The sequence below is a fragment of the Camellia sinensis genome, chromosome 4 (genome assembly GCF_055761805.1).
Source record: "Camellia sinensis isolate YWXY chromosome 4, ASM5576180v1, whole genome shotgun sequence".
Classification (NCBI taxonomy): domain Eukaryota; kingdom Viridiplantae; phylum Streptophyta; class Magnoliopsida; order Ericales; family Theaceae; genus Camellia; species Camellia sinensis.
The window spans coordinates 48,724,696-48,744,216 of NC_138964.1; positions in this window are offsets into that span (position 1 = coordinate 48,724,696).

Consider the following 19,521-nt stretch of genomic DNA (forward strand, 5'->3'; position numbering starts at 1 on the left):
AGAAAGAGCCAAAACACCCCTATGTTGGGGTAGGGTTTCCCTGTCCTATTTTGTCAGGAGCTAGGGTTTCACTATGCACGCAACAGTTTTCAAACAACCTAACATTGGGTAAGCAGCCTGTCCTAACTTGGAATGGTCACTATGGATCCGAATATGCACTAGGTCGAATGGTCAAAAAGGGTGCCCCGGTAAAACCGGGGTTTGTATTCCCATACTGTCAGAGTCCATAGCCGGTCAGCCTTATGGTCATACCTTGACAAGACAAGCCTCCGGCAAACCGTTCAGGAATGGCAGATGGCAAACACTGTGTTCCTAGGCGCACCAATGCACATGCAATGCAAAGAAACACATAACCGAAATCAAAACAGGATATCATGAGTTCGAGTCAAGCTCTCTAAATAATCCCCAGCAGAGTCGCCAGAAACTGTAACACGCCCGCGTGGGACCTCGCTACAGCTCGGACTCTCGATTTGTGTCACGGTTCTAAATCTGAACCAAAGAGTCCAAATCTGGCAAATCGTTTTGAGAAACAGATTTTTGAAAAAGTAGTGCCAAACATGGACTGCTTTGCCAGATACAGAGTCGCCACCTAAATATTTTAAAATGGGGGAATTTAGGAAACCCTGACTCGGTGCCGAAGGCCACATGTCCGTCATCACCGGAGTTGTCTCGACTCGGGAGCTTGGGTACGATCGGGGAAGGTCTGCTATGAGCACCCCCTTTCGCCCGGTCCGAAGACTGGCCTCTACTAACCGTGATATCCATTTTTGAAAACGTTATGCGTTCTTATACCAATTATTAGCCTAGAATTACTATGTTGTGCGCGCAGCAAACAAGTATAGACTAGATTGCCTAATTTGGAAATAAGCATTGTGTAGACACCCCATTTTTGACCGACCTTAAGACTCAGACGTCACCAATTGAGCGCTTGGTGATGTTGCATAATGTGCTCGTTCAGAAGTTCCAGAATCGCGGCCGTGAGCCCTGCCTCTGGACTTCCGAACCCTCTTCTGTGCCTTGTCTCGGTTTGCGAACCAGACTCGGTTTTCTCTGTTTCTTTTCCTGAAGGAAGGGAGAGGTCCTGTAGACCATCTCTCAATGTTCGTAGGCTACATTTTGTGGCCGTAGGCCATTTTACCCATTTCGGAGCCCGGTTCTCGGTTTTCGGAGCCGTCCGGCCGTGTGCCTCGGTTCGGGACCGCTTAACCATCTCCTATTGCTCTAATTTTTGGCATACATCTTATTTCATCCATTTTGAGGGACACTGGGGGTTGAGAAACCCACTTCGAGGTCGAATACCATTTTCGGTGCTTAACAGCCCATTTTCGGGACCCCGAACTGCGTGTTTTGGCCCCGGAACTTTCGTTTTGCAACGGTTTTCGTTCATTTTTGGCAGGTACCTCTGTTTTATCATAGAGAAGATCACTGAAGGGTGAGAGGCCAGCAATTGTTGCAGCAACCAGTTATCCCTCCTCCGGAGCCTCCCGGCGCCCGTTTTTCCAACTTCCGGGCTAATGTTGAATACCTTGGAGCTAGTGTTGCCAACTTTCAACCACATATCTGTGATCTACACATCTGGGAGGCCACTAAAAGTTGGTGGCCGGCCATTAAGGTCACCTGACCCTTTTGACCCCTTTCTTCCGGGCTAATGTTGAACCCCTTGAACCTTTTTTCTCGAACTTTCAACCACATATTTGTGATCTACACATCTGGGAGGCCCCTAAAAGTTCATGGCCGGCCAGTAATTCAACTTGACCCTTTTGACCCCCTCTTTCCGAGCCAATGTTGAACCCCTTGGACCCACTTTCTCGGACTTTTAACTACATGGTTGTGTTGTGCACACATAGGGGCACCTCCCCAATACCTGGCCGGCCAGAAAATGTGATTGACCCTTTTGACCCCTAGCCGGCCGGCTAGGGGGTGTGGCCGGCCGGCCACCTCCAACAAAAGTGAGAGGCCGGCCAGCTTCCTTGCACTGTACCCTTTCCAGCTGTGGGGCAATATCCCCCAGATATTTTCTATATCCGGGGGATATTTTGGGAGAGAGTTATGCTCTCCAATTCACCCCCCTTTTACACCCCTTTCTTGCCCTTATAACCAGCTGAGGGTCTTCTTCTTTGGGGTTAGAAAAAATTCTCTTCAAAGCTCCATAGCCATCTCCATCTTCTTCTCTCTCAATTCTCCAAAAAACCCTAACCCCCTAACCATCATTCCTTCTACACCACCAAGCTCTACCACCACCATCTCATTTCCAGCAACAAGGGAGGATTCTTGAAGGCTAAAGAAGCTGCAAATCAACCTAAGAAGCAACAAAATCTTGGATCTTCAAGGGTAAGTTACACTTTGATCCTTTTGACCCTTTTCCTTGATCTATTTCTAAGCCTCATTTCTTTTTGGTTTCAAGCTTCGGCCCTAACTTAAAAGGGCCATATTTTGAGCTCATCTTCACTTCTCATTAAGGGCTCAACCCTGTTTGAGCCCTCCATAATACACTTGCTTCATTGATCATCTTGTATGTCATAGTTTTGCATGCTATTTTTGACCCATGAGAAATTTATTTTCGAGCATGTTGTAAACTGATATGAGGCTTATTTTGAGCCCCTCTTCAACATTGGAGAAGGGCTCAACATTGTTTGGTGTCTCCATGTGGCACTTGTAGTTCAATCCCTTATTTGACCCTTTTTTTTGTATAAATTGATAGCCCTCTTTGCTTCTGTTTTTGGACCTTGGTCCGAACTGAAAGTGGCCTTATTTTGGCCTATACTTCATGTTTCATTCACACTTTTTTTCTGTTTGGTGATTATTTTGTATACTTCATGTTTTAGCACCTTTTGAGCCTCTTTTTGCATCACATTTTTAGCATGTTTGTATACTGATTTTGAGGCTTCTATATACTGTAAATGTTCATATTTTTAGTCCATCTTCATTGTTGTAGAAGGAAATTTTTCAGTTTGGGTTTAGCTTATACCACTTGCTTCATTACCCCTCTTTTGGCCCCTATTCTTGCATGCTATCTTTCCCCTACCTATGCTTGCTGTTTGGCCATGTTTATAACTGTGAAAGTGCATCTTTTGGGACTGTCTATCTTCTGTCTTTGCATTGCATGTCCATATTGCGCATGTTTAGCATAGCTATAGGCCATTTCGGGTGCCTAATGTTGCATTTCGGGGCATTTCCTTGCATTTCATGTCATTTCGCCTCATCTCGGGGCTGTTTTCCCCCTGTTTTAGTGCTGAAATTCCATTAGCATGCTTGCATATCATTTTTGCCATGTTTCATCGCATTCCGTCACCGACTCGGTTTGCGTGCCAGTGTGCACGCATTTCGAGGCACTTCATTTTTATCTGACGGCGTCTTATGTTAGTGTGGCTGAGGCTCTCTCATGTTAGTATAAGTCCTTGTTGCATTTTCCATATCATTTGCATCGCTTTTGCACTGCCTCGGTTTGCGTGCCCGTGTGCACGCATTTCGAGGCACTTCTTTTTTATCCGCCGGCATCCTATGTGAGTGTGGCTGAGGCTCACTCATGTTGGTATAAGCCCATTTGTCATTTCCATGTCATTTCATCACATTTTATCACTGCCTCGGTTTGCGTGCCCGTGTGCACGCATTTCGAGGCACTTCTTTTTTATCCGCTGGCATCCGATGTGAGTGTGGCTGAGGCTCACTCATGTTGGTATAAGCCCACTTGACATTTCCATGCCATTTCATTGTATTTTATCACTGCCTCGGTTTGCGTGCCCGTGTGCACGCATTTCGAGGGACTTCATTTTTATCCGCTGGCATCCGATGTGAGTGTGGCTGAGGCTCACTCATGTTGGTATAAGCCCACTTGTCATGTCCATGTCATTTCATTGCATTTTATCACGGCCTCGGTTTGCGTGCCCGTGTGCACGCATTTCGAGGCACTTCATTTTTATCCGTCAGCATCCTATGTGAGTGTGGCTGAGGCTCACTCATGTTGGTATAAGCCCACTTGTCATTTTCATGTCATTTCATTGCATTTTATCATTGCCTCGGTTTGCGCGCCCGCGTGCACGTATTTCGAGACACATATCATCGCCTCGGTTTGCGTGTCCGCGTGCACGTATTTCGAGACACATATCATTGCCTCAGTTTGCGTGCCCGCGTGCATGTATTTCGAGACACATATCATTGCCTCGGTTTGCGCGCCCGCGTGCACGTATTTCGAGACACATATCATCGCCTCGGTTTGCGCGCCCGCGTGCACGTATTTCGAGACACATATCATCGCCTCGGTTTGCGTGCCCGCGTGCACGTATTTCGAGCCACATATCATCGCCTCGGTTTGCGTGCCCGCGTGTACGTATTTCGAGCCACATATCATCGCCTCGGTTTGCGTGCCCGCGTGCACGTATTTCGAGACACATATCGTCGCCTCGGTTTGCGTGCCCGCGTGCACGTATTTCGAGACACATTTCATTGCCTCGGTTTGCGTGCCCGCGTGCACGTATTTCGAGACACATTTCATCGCCTCGGTTTGCGTGCCCGCGTGCACGTATTTCGAGACACATTTCATGGCCTCGGTTTGCGTGCCCGCGTGCATGTATTTCGAGACACATATCATCACCTCGGTTTGCGTGCCCGCGTGCACGTATGTCGAGACAATATCATCGCCTCGGTTTGCGTGTCCGCGTGCACGTATGTCGAGACAATATCATCGCCTCGGTTTGCGTGCCCGCGTGCACGTATTTCGAGACACATATCATTTTTCTCGGTTCGCGTGCCCGTGTGCACGCATTTCGAGGCATCTCATTTTTATTACATCATATCTTGCCATTGCCTCGGTTTGTGTGCCCGCGTGCACGCACTTCGAGGCACCTCATTCCATAACTTTGCGCATGTCAGGATTGTATCTTAGCTGCATTTCATGCATATCATGCGTATTGCATCGTGTCCGGAATAGGAGTTTGTCCGGGCACGGGAAACGAGGTACATTTCGTACTCCGAGTGACGGAATGTGTCTCAATTCCCCAGTCACCGACACTCCGGATTATCCATGATGGAGTTAGGTTTTAGCCGTAGTTTCATGTGCATTCATTCTATATTGAGTTGTGTATTTCGACTCCTCGGCCATCATGCCTCGGTATGCGTGATTGGTGGCACGAGGATCGAGACATGCATATATCTGTGCAAATACATTGCTATGCCCCTTTCCTGCTCTCTGTTGCAGCAAAACGAAGAATCAACAACCTTTTGGGGATTGGCACGCATTTCGAGAACAAGAGTAAACAGAGGCTAATTGGGGCATTCCGGTGGATTTCCGCGCAAGGCAATCCGGACATGCATCATCTACCAGAAGCAAGGCAGTCCCTGGCTTGCATGCCAGTTTTATTTGCTTTCTCAGTTAATTCATTAATTAATTAGAATTTTGTAATATTTTGAGCTGTAATATTCTTTTATTCGGGACTGTAATATTGGGACTGTATATTTATTCGGACCCTTCGAGTGAGGGCACAACTGTAATAAGTGTGGGTGAGTGTGATGTATGTCTTCCAACCCCACGTCTTTCTCCCTTTTATTTATCCGCTTTTGATGGTTAGATTAGGGCATGTTTAAATTAGCATACAGTATGATAGCATGTTTGCATTCATTCATCTGTTTTGCATGCACCGGGCTCGGCGTATCATACTAACTGCATCGTACTTTCAATTCCGAGTTGAATACATGGTAGTTGTAGCATTTCATATACCATCTTAGAATAGCCGAGCCTGCTATAGTTGCATTTTGCATGTGTTGCATTAGGCATTTCTGTATACTTAGGATCATGCATAATTTCTAATGTAGTTTCTATTTTGGCTTGGAGTACTCGGTGAGTTTTATGCTTTAGCATCCTTGCATGCGTGTGAGTGACTGCCATGATAGCATGCTTACCATGAGGCTATGTGCTTACATGGCATACCTGCCTGAATGCCTGTAGGTGAAGGTTGGGTTATCTGGATTGGAATAAATCATCGACTGTTTGTTTTAAGCCCACTAGATAGTGGCAAAACCATCTTTTCTAAACCCACCTGCGGGTGGTAAAATCTGCATTTTAAGCCTACTTGCGAGTAGCAAATCATCTTTCAAATAAACAAGCATGAAATGTTTTGTTCCAATTCGGGCGATCCAGTCTATACTTATATGCTGTGTGCATCACATAGTAACCTAGGCTAATAAACCGGAATAAGAACTCACAATGTTTTCAAAAATTGATATCATGGTTAGTAGAGGCCGGTCTATGACCGGGCGAGCGGGGGTGCTCACGAAGTGACCTTCCCCAATCGTACCCAAGTTCCCGAGCCGAGGCAACTTTGGTGATGACGGACACGTGGCCTTTTGGCACCGAGTCAGGGTTTCCTAAATTTCCCAAAATAAAATATTTAGGTGGCGACTCTGTATCTGGCAAAGCAGTCCATGTTTGGCACTTCTTTCAAAAATCAGTTTTCCTAAAACGATTTGCCGGATTTGGATTCTTTGGTTCAGACTTAGAACCGTGGCTAACGAAAAGCCGAGTCCGAGCTGTAGCGAGGTCCCACCCGCGGGCTTGTTACACATTGCATATCCGTTTGTTTTGCAAAACGCTTTGGAATTTGCTACTCGCAAGTAGGCTTAAAACACGGATTTCAATGAGTTTTTCCAACTCAAACAACCCAACCTCCACCCACAGGCATTCAAGCAGTTTATAACACATAAGCATCTAGCCACATGTTAAGCATGCTATCGTGGTAACATTCACACTCATGCGATATGCTAAAGCGGAAATACTTATATCGTACTCCGTGCCAAAGCAATAAACCAGTTAGCAAACATGCATGTCCTAGTTCATGTTAAATTGCCTAATGCAACGCATACGGGATGCAATCGAAGTAGGCTCGGCTAACCTAAGCATGGCGTATGAAATGCGATCAACTATCACGTATTCAATTTTTGGATTGAAATACAAATGCAGTTAGCGTGATGTACCGAGCCTAATGCATGTAATACAAATGCATGAATGCACATATGCATAGCATAAGGTATGCTAAATTAAACGTGCCCTAATCTACCATCATAGGCAGGTAAATAAAAGGGAAGAAAGAAGTGGGGATTGGAAGACATACACACACTCACCCACACTTATTACAGATTTGCCCTCGCTCGGAGGGACCAAATAAATATTACAAATTAATTAACTACGCGAGCTAATTAAATATTACAAATTGCCTAATCAACTAAGCAAAATATCTTAAGCTAAGAAAAACAGGAAAATCGCCTCGGGAAACGCGCCGCCATGCATAGGCTGCCTCTGTTTTCCTTCCTCCACTTCTCTGGAGGCTGCCAAAACCTCAGGACTGCATCCCTGGACATTGGGGAGTGCCACCGGTTGAGTGGAATTGCCACCGGCAGTGGTATGTGGCCGTCGGCACAAAATGAATCTGTCGGCAGAGAAATTATTGCCGGCCGGCACTTTACACTGCCGGTCGGTAGAGTGTTCCTGCAGAATCTGCAAATGACAGCAACAGAGGGCAAGGCAAAGCATGGCAGCACAATTCAAGGCATGTATGCAACAATCATGTCCCTTATCATGGTAATGACTCAAAGGGGCATGCGTCTCGATTCTCGGACCACCAATCACGCATTTCCATGCATGATGGCCCAAAGGATCAAGTATGCAATTTTCATGTCAAATGAGATGCAAATCAATCAAACAAATAAGGCCCAATTCCTATCATCAAGTCAAGGAACAAGGCATGCATGCAAGATGCAATGCAACCTAGGCATACAAGCTGAGGATGCAACATGGCATGGCAACAAACTTATGCAAGCATACAAGCATATATATGGCAATGCAAATAGATGGAAAGATGGACTTAAACATGAATTAGGCAACTCTAAGTAGGCCTAAAACAGTAGCCATAATGACCAAAACAAGGGACTAAAACACATGCACACATACATATGTTGAAAGGCCAACACTTAGGCACAAATTGAACAACTCTCAAACACACTTGAAAGGGGCAATCATGGACAAAATAGCATGCATTATAAGCTCTGAAATTCATGTTAATACAAGGTGCCAAACCAAGCAACAAGTCAAGTTAAACATGCAACAAATGGTCTAAGTGCTTGGAGCAAATCAAAGAGGCTTGAAGCATGACAAAGCCAACCAAGCCTCACAAGGCTAAGGGGACCTAAAATAGGTTCAAGGCAGACCTAGATCATGCAAAGGGGGCCCCCTAGATGGCATCTAAGTGGCTCAATTCAAAGGCATGCACTATGGCCAAAACATGGAGCATGCAACACATGCTTCCAAAGCATTAAAGAAACATTCAAGGCAACCACATAGGCATGGAAATGGGACTGAAATAACATGTGGGGTGGCCCCAAATCACCAAATCGATGCAAAGATGTCATGCTACACATGCACATACTCAAGGCCAACAAGTCGGAATGCAAAGGAGCTATACTAAGCATGCCAAAATCAACCCAAACATTTATGGACAGACCTAAAACATGTCAAGATAGGCACAAAACCTTCACAAATCAAAGCCTAAAACATGCTCGAATAATGGCTAACAATCTAAGGCATATTAAGGCATAAATAAGGCATTACATGGCAACTATGCTAAGCATGCATGGAGTACCAAACTTATCCAAATCACAAAACACTCTTAACAAACAACCAAGAGGGCTTAAAAATAGAACTTTTTTGTATTATACACTAAGCTCAAAAATGATTTTAAGATAGGTAGAAATACAATGCAAGATTGGGGAATAAAAAGGCTAGATTCTTACCCTTGAAGATCCCTTCACAAATGGTGCTCCAATGGTCTTCCTTGGCTTGAATCCAACACCAAAACACTAAAATCAGTCCCTTAGAACCTCAGTAATCAAAGGAAGGTGAAACACTAGGTGTTTGTGTGCAATAGTAAGACCCAAAACACCTAGAACACAAAGAGAGTAAAAGAGAGATAGAGTGTATATCTAACCCTAACCCTAACCCTAAAACCAGAGCTCTCCTCTGTCCTCTCCCTCTCTAAAATGTCTAAAGTCTCTAACCTCTTCCACCAAGAGAGAGCCCCTCTCTATATAGAAGCTTTTGTCTTGTAAAGCTTACAAGACAAGCTTCATAAGAGGGAGATCCCTCCATACACGTGTATGGAGGGGAGCAAAAGCAAGACAGCTGTCTTAAAATATCGGCAAAAGCAGATGCACAGTAGTCGGCCGGCCAAAAATGCCATCTTGGCCAAAAAGAGTGCCGACCGGCACTAAAAAGTGCTGACCGGCAACAAAATGTGCCGGCCGGCAATATACATTGCCGGTGGCAGCAAAAACCAGCCGGTGGCCTCTAGCCACTGCCGGTGGTGGGTGGGGATGGTCCACAAGCCCTACCCTGCCCTTCCAAGGCAAAACACAAGTGTTTGGTGCAAAACCAGACACTAAACGGTCGAGTTCGGAGATCCCGAGGCAAAGCGCGTAGCCGAGACTTCTGGGAACTCCAAACGAACACAAACATGGATGATCACCGAGTGTTCAAATGGTGACGTCCAAGTCTTGAGGACGGTCAAAAATGGGGTGTCTACAGTTGCCCCTCTTTGACAGAACTCGAAAGTCATAAATCTGACGGGAGTGAATGTCAAAGCCCAGAGACGACCCATTTTTGACAAGGCCGAAGACTTAGACAAGCATGCAAGACAATCAAGGCATGCGCCCGGAGGCAGGGGCAAAATGCAAGACAATGCACGAAGCCGAGCATAACTTATGATCATGCAAAGAAAGCTGTAATGAAGCAAACATGCGATAGTTTTAAGCTAGCATACACCAAACTACACTACAATGCAAAAAGGATGTAAGAGAATTATGCAATTCTCGATACTTCTCACTCGGAGGATACAATACCTGTGCGGCTCGTCTGGTTGCACCAACCTCAAATGAACCGTACATACAATATCGTGCCTGCAAAGAAAACAAACTTAACAGGTACAGTATTGTTAGCAACATGCATGACAATGCAAGATGGATGCAAGACGATATACAATATATACAAAACAATGTATAAACAATGCAAATGAAGATGCAATGTAATCGAAACCATGCAAACTAGATGCAAAGCAATTGAATCGTGATCCAATCATGAGTGGTTCGAAACCACACCTATGTCAAATAGATTGATGGAGGTAACAAGTCTGTCTACCATAGAATGGTCAACTGAACTATGAGCATTGTAGACAGACGCAAGAACAAGTATTGGGTGGAATTGACACAAGTGGGGAAACGACCCGCTGGAGAAAGGACTACAATCCTAATGCCGGATGCAAAAATTACACTACAATGTAATATAGATATGCTAGGATGATGGCAATGGATATGGCACGCGGGCCAAACCAAGTCTTGCCTAGGAAAGGCATGCACGCATACAGGCCATGTGTAACACAGAAAAGGTGCCGCAACCCTTAAACCAACATACCAGCGTGGAATAGGCGCGATACACATGCAGAACTGTGTTTTAACATGAACAGTAAGGGCACATACCAGACCAAGCTCAACCTGGAAAGGCGCAAGCCATAGATGGGAAGCGATGCAATGAATGCATGCAATCTATAATGCGATGGATATGGCACGCAGGCCAAACCAAATCTTGCCTAGGAAAGGCATGTACGCATACGAGCCATGTGTAACACAGAAAAGGTGCCGCAACCCTTAAACCAACATACCAGCGTGGAATAGGCGCGATACACATGCAGAACTGTGTTTTAACATGAACAGTAAGGGCACATACCAGACCAAGATCAACCTGGAAAGGCGCAAGCCATAGATGGAAGGTGATGCAATGAATGCATGCAATCTACAATGCAATATCTACAAAATATGCAATGGAATGGATATTTACAAAAATGCATGACAATGCAGTATGATGTGATCTACTGGGGAGAATGCAATGGATGCATGCTAAAATGGAAATGCATGATAATGCACTATGATGCAACGGCTATGATTGCAGCTTTCCCTATCTTACCAACAGGGCGTCATACTAGGTTGGTTCAGTATCCAGAACTGAGGCGCAGACATGCTGCCTCAATCTATGGGGCTTCCATACAGATTTCAAGCCGAGGGTACACCCCTGGGTATTTAAACCAGACTTTAGTCTCGGAACTCCCGAACCTTTGTGTTCTAGGCATAAGCCATTCGAACTCTAGTTTCCATCGTCCCAGTTGGTCTTCTAGGAACTCACCGCAAACATAGACAGGTGGCTTTACCAGACCACCGAAAGTCGTTCGGGCACGACAAACACCAAAGGAATTGCACCTTTAGAGGATTTAAGGTCTCCTAGACCGGGATGCAAAATGTATGCATGACAATGCATGTTGTTTTTTGTTTTTTGAAATGCAAATGATGCATGAAATGCATGTTGCATGGAATGCGCAACAACACGCGGCTTAAGATGACGCAACTCATCAACAGTCGTTCAGGCACGACAAACACCAAAGGACCCGCACCTTCAGAGGATTTAGTGTCTCCTAGACCGTGCGTGTTTAAGGTCTCGCCAGACCGTGCGCGTTTAAGGTCTCGCCAGACCGGAACATGCATGACGGTATGATGCGCAAAATAGCGCGATGCGTTAGACAACGCGAGTGCGCAAGACAGTGCAATGGAATGCATGCAAAATGCAATGAGATGCGCAAAATAGCGCGATTGATTTGAAATGCACAAAACAGTGCGATGCGGTTTGAAATGCACAAAACAGTGCGACGATTTGAAATGCACAAGACAGTGCGATGGTTTGAAATGCAAAAAATGGTGCACCGGTTTGAAATGCACAAAACAGTGCGACGATTTGAAATGCACAAAACAGTGCGATGATTTGAAATGCACAAAACAGTGCGACGGTTTGAAACGCACAAAACAGTGCGATGCGCAGAACAGCGCGAGGTTTGAAATGCACAAAACAGTGCGATGCGCAGAACAGCGTGAGATTTGAAATGCACAAAACAGTGCGATGCGCAGAACAGCGCGAGATTTGAAATGCACAAAACAGTGCGATGCGCAGAACAGCGCGAGGTTTGAAATGCACAAAACAGTGCGATGCGCAGAACAGCGCGAGATTTGAAATGCACAAAACAGTGCAATGCGCAGAACAGCGCGAGGTTTGAAATGCACAAAACAGTGCGAGTGAATTCATGTTCTATGCAAACGAGGCGCACAGGCCGATGAAGATGACACAAAATGAAACACGCATGCCCCACAAGACGCAACATGAAACAAATGAGACACGTATGCCTCATAAGATGCAAAATGAAACGAATGAGACACGCATGCCCCATAAGGTGCAAAAAGATGCCCAGTGTGACACGTATGCCACACGGGATGTAGATGGACTCAAATGCGTAACAACGCATGTGGTCCGGAATGCATGACAATGCATGGAATAAAAATGCAATGACAATGCATGAGAAATGTGCATGACAATGTGTGGAATAAGAATGCAATGACAATGCATGAGAGATGCGCATGACGATGCAAGGGGTGCGTGCTACAACGCGTGCAGTATGTTCACGACAATGCAACTATGAGGCGCATGACAGCGCGATGTAATGCACCGAAATAGTGCGATGAACGCGTGAAACGCACATGGGGCAACTTTTGGATCTTGTAAAAGCCAAAAGGATTCGAAAAGGATACAATCTTGCATGAGTTGGAGTGCTACGCACGGCAGACGCAGTCCGAAGTCAAAACGGAGGCCGGTTGAGCATCGGAGATGCACTTTCTTGCACTTTCTTGAGCTATGAAGATCAAAAACTTCTCATAAGGCTTAAACAAGGCTGTGGGAACACCACCGGCTGGAGGGGGAGGCCACCGACTGTCCACCGGGTGCAGAAAAAGTCCACCGGCACAAAAAACTGCCGGCCGGCACAAAATATTGCCGACCGGCAAAAAATTGCTGAGTCGGGGCAGTTTTGACAATTCACCACGGGTGTTATAAAATAGGGTTCCCAAACCCTGATCCTCACTTCCTTCACCGCCGAAAACCTCCACTCTCTCTCTCTAGAGCATTTTTCCTTCCCCGTTTCTCCGTTTCTTCGCGTTCTACGCCCGTTTCGTCGCCGGATTCGCGATTTTCTTCGCGTTTCGGACATTTTCAACCGATCACATTTTTGTTTCGGTGCCTCGTTTGGCGTTTCCGCCTTTTCGGGGTTTGTTCCCCTCGTTTTCCTCTTCATTGCCGGGCCTTTTCACATTCCGGCCTTCCCGGCCATTTTCGACCCTCTCGGGAGTTGACTTTTCGGTTGACTCTTCGTATTCCGGCCCGATTTTCCTTCCTCCGGCCATTTTCACATCATTTTCGATATGGCAGACGACATTCCACGTGGCAGGACTCCCCCGGACCACGAGATGGATCCCGGGGTCGAGCTCCTACCGTTGAGCGAGCGCCCGTTCGACCCGGTGACCTACCGGCCAGCGATCCACGTTCTGCCCCCCGACGGCCTGCGCCAGTTCCGGAGCTTTGAGAGACACGTGGCGCCCGAGCTATTGCTGCGCGAGCCTACCTCCCACCTTTCCTTCGGCGCTTCCGAGGTAACTTTCTTTTCTTCTGTTTTACTTTCCGCAATGTAGGATACAAAAACTGTCGTAGCTAGTTGTACTCTTTAACTGCTTTAGTCTGGCATGCTATACACCGTAGTTGACTGTAATCATACATACAACTGATATCTGTTTGAGACTGGCACATGCACACACACTGCACTAACCCCGAATCACCCAAACACACGGCGCACACTGTACTTCACTACAAACACACCGGCACCCAGCACTTGCTTGAATCTGTCAAACTATACACACATGCTATACTGTACTGAACCACCCGAACACGTTGACACATCACACGCTGTAGTTCACCGTAAGCACACCGGCGCCCGGTATTTGTTCAAATCTGTCAAACTTGCACACATGCTATACCTGCTCTGAACCACCCAAACACGCTGACACGTCACACGCTGTAGTTCACTGTAAGCACACCGGCACCCGGTATTTGTTCAAATCTGTCAAACTTGCACACATGCTATACCTGCTCTGAACCACCCAAACACGCTGACACGTCACACGCCGTAGTTCACTGTAAGCACACCGGCACCCGATTTTTGTTTAAACCTGACAAACTTGCACGCATGTCATATCTGTATGCTTCCGCAAACTGCATTTTGAACGTTGCCTTGCAATTTGTTATTTTCTGTTTATAGGAGGATTCCCATACCATCCGCGGGTATGGGAATACTGGCGCTCGGGAGTGGTACGATGAGCTCCCTGACGCGGTCCGTCGCATCGTGGATCGAGCGGGTTTCGGCGCCTTCTGCCGAGGACTCTCCAGGCTCTCCACATGCAGACCTCTCCTCGCCGCTCTGGCGGAGAGGTGGTGGGACACCACGGATTCTTTTCACTTCTCTGCAGCAGGGGACATGACGATGACCCCTTATGATTTCTCGATGCTCACAGGCATCGGGGTAGGGGGTGATCCGATCCCTTTTGACATTGACATGGATGAGTGGACCGCCGCTCAGGTCCATCTACTGGGAGAGGCCCCACCTCTTGCTCGTCCAGGCTTTGTGCGGTACTCCTGGTTCGAGGTCCAGTTTAGGGTCCAGCCTGTGTTAGAGGAGGAGATGCAGATGACCCAGGAGGACGTGAAGAGGTATGCTCGCGGCTTCCTCATGTTCCTGTTCGGGACGACCATCTTCGCCGACGGGGCGAACACCGTACCTCTCTGTCTTTTCAGCGCACTGGTGGACGTCCGGGACATTTTGCACTATGACTGGGGTGGCGCCGCTCTGGCCACCCTTTATGGATACATGAGCTCGGCTTCTCGCGGCAGCGGCCAGCTACTCTGAGGCTACTGGCGGGCTTGGGAGGTACATTTCTTCTCCGCTTTTCATTTCTGCCCCATATTTTCTGTATTCTGTACACTGCACACACTGTAGTCTGCTTCATACTCGCTGTATACTGTACACACGGCACACACATACATTCTGCTTCCCACTGACTGTACACTGCTCACACTGTACACTGTACACAATACACTGCACAACACACGGCTCTGCCATTTCTGCTTTATTCTGCATTCTGCTCTATCTGATAAAATGCACTGGTATTTATCTTGCAGTTGTGGGTTTACGCCTACTTCCCTAGGCTCGCCCCCGTGCCTGTCGCGGAGACCCCTCTGGTCGTCCCCTTCTCACGGCGATTTGACGGGAGATGCACTCGGAGGCCATGAGAGACATTCGGCTTTTTTCGCCGATATTTTGACACCATCACCCCTGCCGAGGTTTGTTTTACTTGCAGTTCATTTAAGCTTCGCTTTTCCACTACATATTTCAAAACAGTAGATAACAAACTGTCTGTTACTTTAAGATCACATGGCGGCCGTGGGCTCCCTTACCGGCGGCGATGCAGGATCGGTTTGCCGGTGCGGAGGAGACCTCGCGTTTCCGGATCTTGCTAGAGGGCCCGGTCTGTCGGGCTTGGTACCTGGGGGAGCGTTTCCTATGCCAGACCCTAGGGTTACCTGAGCAGATAGTCCCGGCTCACCCTCCGGCGGATATGAGGGAGACCGAGAGGCTCACCATCGAGCAGATGGACGATTACACCGTTGGCTGGGAGGAGGCCGGCTTCAGAGGCATCGGCGACTATCGGAAGTATGTGCAGGCATACCTGATGCGACCTCTGAGCGGCGGCCGTCGAGCAGAGGGATCCAGGCCAGTGGCGCCAGTGGCTAGGGCTGGAGCAGGAGTTGCGAGGAGGGCCCGGGTCCGTGGCAGGGGCGGAGTGTAGGGAGGACGGGGAGCTGGCTGGCCCGCCCTGCCCGTTGCATTGACTTTCCGAGGGCAGAGTGGGTCGACCTACCAGATCCCCTTCGCCCCTCCACCAGCTGGTCACGAGTTCATCGACGTCCCCGACCTACCACCGGTATGTATTATTGCATTTTGTACAGTCATTTCATTTCAGTTTATCTGATATTCCACAGAATATTGATGCATCTGATACTTTTGCAGGCTTCTTCTGAGTATACCCGTCAGTCGTTGGCGATGAATGCCTCGATGATGGGGATGCTTCAGCGGACATTTGACCTCCGAGCCCTCTACAGCATCCTGGTATGTTCTTCTGACACTGGCCTCAAACCATTCATACACTGATTCACGTAATCTGATGCACGGCACAACACTTGATATACTGATCTCACAGCATCTGATACACTGCATATGCTGCATTCTGTACTGTACCTTGCACTGGTAAACTGCTCACGGCATTCATATACTGTACTCAGACACTGCATTCTGCACTGATAAACTGCTCATGGCATACACACTGTACTCATACACAACATTCTGCACTGATAAACTGTCCACAGTATACTGATGCATTTGTCTTTTTATGTACCTTTTCAGCCTCCTTTCCAGATCCCCATGGCAGGCGGCGCTCCAGCTGGACCTTCTGTCCCGGCCCGAGGAAGAGATGAGGAGGGCCGAGTATTTCCCCGCTCCAAGGCGGGGCGCGTTCATGTCGGGAGCAGCTCGCGAGCTCCAGTCCCGGACGATGATGATGACGAGGATTCAGAGGTGGAGGTAGAGGCGGAGTCAGGGTCATCAGAGGAGGAGACCGGAGGAGGCACTAGCTCGGGCTCTGACGACGATGCTGATGATGCCCCTGGACCCTCGTCCAGGAAGAGGACTAGGACAGACTGATGGCCCCCCTCCCGGAGTGCTCGACATTGATGCAGATTTTTGTTATTCTTCTTCTTCTTGTACTTTTCTCTTTTGGTAGGTAGTTAGATTACCTTGTACTGTCGCAGGCAGATTTTTGTTTCCAAAACTTGTACATTTGAAAAGATTATGAAATGAACAGACTTTTTTATCTGAAAAAGTGTTTGCATCCATATGTCTTTACATTTCATACTTTGCATCATGTCTCACCATATTACACCTCAATGTAAATAAAATTGATTGGTTGTCTGAACATTTGCACTGTAATAATCAGATAACTAAACAGCCAACGGCAAAATAACCCAAGCAACCCACTGCCTGATTCTGAACACATGGCCCTTACTCCGTCGGGGATTAATCTGCACACAGCCCATAACCCAACACTTAGTTCATTCTGCACACAACAAATCCTGAACAAACAGCCCGATCTGACAAGGCGGACTACGGATATGAAACCAACTGGAGTTGAAACACAATCGGATATAGAGAATGGCACAACATTCTGAGCATAAACGATTAACCTTCGGAAAAGGGGTTCTCTTAACCAGGGTATCGAGCCTACAACTGAACACAGCGGGGAGGGCGAGGTACGCGACCTAAACACAACGAGACACGCTCGGAAGAAACCTAAAACAAAGGTTGCGGTAAACAAAACAAGAGACACGACACACAGGCGTGTTAACGACGACGGGGGACCTCAGATCACGAGGAGCCAGTTTCTCTGGGTACTGTTTCCCACCCTTTCTAATTTGTGATTCTCACATCACTCGGCTCTCAGGCTCGGTTTTTCACTCAAAACCCTTTTTCTTACTTTTCTCTCAACTTAAACCTCTCTATTCTTTATTCTCTCATTTTTCGTCCCTTCCCAAGGTGGTTAATGAATGAATAGGAAGTTGCGGGTTCATGCCTGATGCGGTTAGCTCGCAGCTATTTCTCCTGGCGGGTAGAGTGCCCTCTTGGCAAGTACGTCGACGACGGGGCGGGGGGGGGGGGGGAAGACAGAACACCTGACTCAACTGTGCCCCTAGTTCATCATTTTGACCATTTTTTTTTTCATTTTCTGCTAAAACAGTTTTGACCGAAATGAGAGTCGGATTAACGTACTCGTTCGATTTTGATTTGAAAACCATGCAAGTCAGGCTGTAAGCACTGAAAATTTTCCTTTTTGGATCCAAGAAAATGGTCCAGTTTTGGAAAACGAAATAGTTTTCAAGAAAATAGTCAACCTCAGTAAAAATTTTCAAAAACTATTTTTGCAAACGGCTGATGCTCAACGAGCATGGAACTTACCCTTTTGAGATGCGCAACCTCGGATTAGAGGCAATGGAAAATTGCCCCTAGTTTGAAGAACCCCGCATGGCAACGGAAAGTTGCCCCTGGTTTGAATGGCGGCTCGAGACGACTGTTGGCAACGGAAAGTTGCCCCTTGTTTGGATGGTGCCGCAGCAGTCCGCAGACAGTCTTCATTGGCGGTGGCCGAACTCCTGGACACAGAGATGACGAAGACGGTCATAACAGATATATGGACACAATCACCTTGGAAGGTGTTGGCGACTAGACTTTGGGATGAAATCGAAACCATTGCATGGACCGAGATGCTATGAAAGCGTTAGGGGCTGGACTTCGAAATGAAGTTGCCTACGTATCCCAAACATGGGAATCAAGCCTTACATAGTTCCGGTTAAGGTACACTCGGGTATTTTAACCTTCACTTTTCAGGCTCTAACTTTTGCCAAGGTGCCTGATGCGGGTTTTCGACCTTGCGAGCTTTTTTTTTTTTTTCATTTTTTTTTCTTTTCTCTTTTTTTGTATTCCTTTCTTTTCTTTTCTCTTTTTTGCTTTTTTGCTTCTTTTTTGTATTTTTCTCTTGCTCTAACTTTTGCCTGGGTCGCCCTTTCGGGTTTTCGGCCCAGCGAGCCTCTCAAAGGGTAAAAGTGTAGCAAGTCCATGCCAAATGGTTTACAAAGTTGAAGCCTCTCTGTATCTAGGAGAACGGCTGTTGCAATGATTTGCAGAAGAATCTGTCCTGGTGGCGTCACGAGCTTCTTCTGGCGAGATCTATTCCTTCGATTCGACTTTGGCGCCTCTTACTCGAGGGCTGCTTCAAATCTGGCCATACAGACCTTTCATGGTGTTTGTCCGTTGAACTTTCTAAACGGGTTCAAGGCTTGAAAAGGACGGGCCGAGCCTTGAGGCCGAGAGCGATCCTAGGCTGCACGATCTCAAGAGCGGTTCCCCACAAGTCTTCACAGGGCCGTGTAAAACATTTGTGTTTGAAAGTTTTTAAGAAAGCGACGAATCGCTCGTGCCGAAGATAGTGTGGAACCAATCTGGATCAAGCCAGGATCCTTCCCAGTACTTATGCCGACGAGCATGATTTCATTCATTAAAAGGCTTAGCATGCTTCTCTTCCTCTCAAAATGATCAAGGTTTTGCAAAACCCGAGGAATCCCTTCCCCTTCGTTTTTATCACAATGTTTCAAAAGGTTTTGAAAAACTTAGGTCAATGAAAGAATTCTCAAGGCACAGAAGAGCAGGTAGAATGCAGGGTCGTTCCATTCAAAACCCCTGGCATAACTAGCCCAAAACAAATAATAAGCACGGAAACATGATGGCCGCAGCTGTTTCATTCAGGTTTCTCGGATGTAACTGGCTCCACAGTAGAGACAGACTCAAAAAGAAAGCAAAAAGGTTAAATACAAGACTGTGTTCGAGGCAACAACCCCGGAATCACTCGGCATCCTATACAACGGGACTGACTCGGTACCACAAGACAGACCCGAAAACA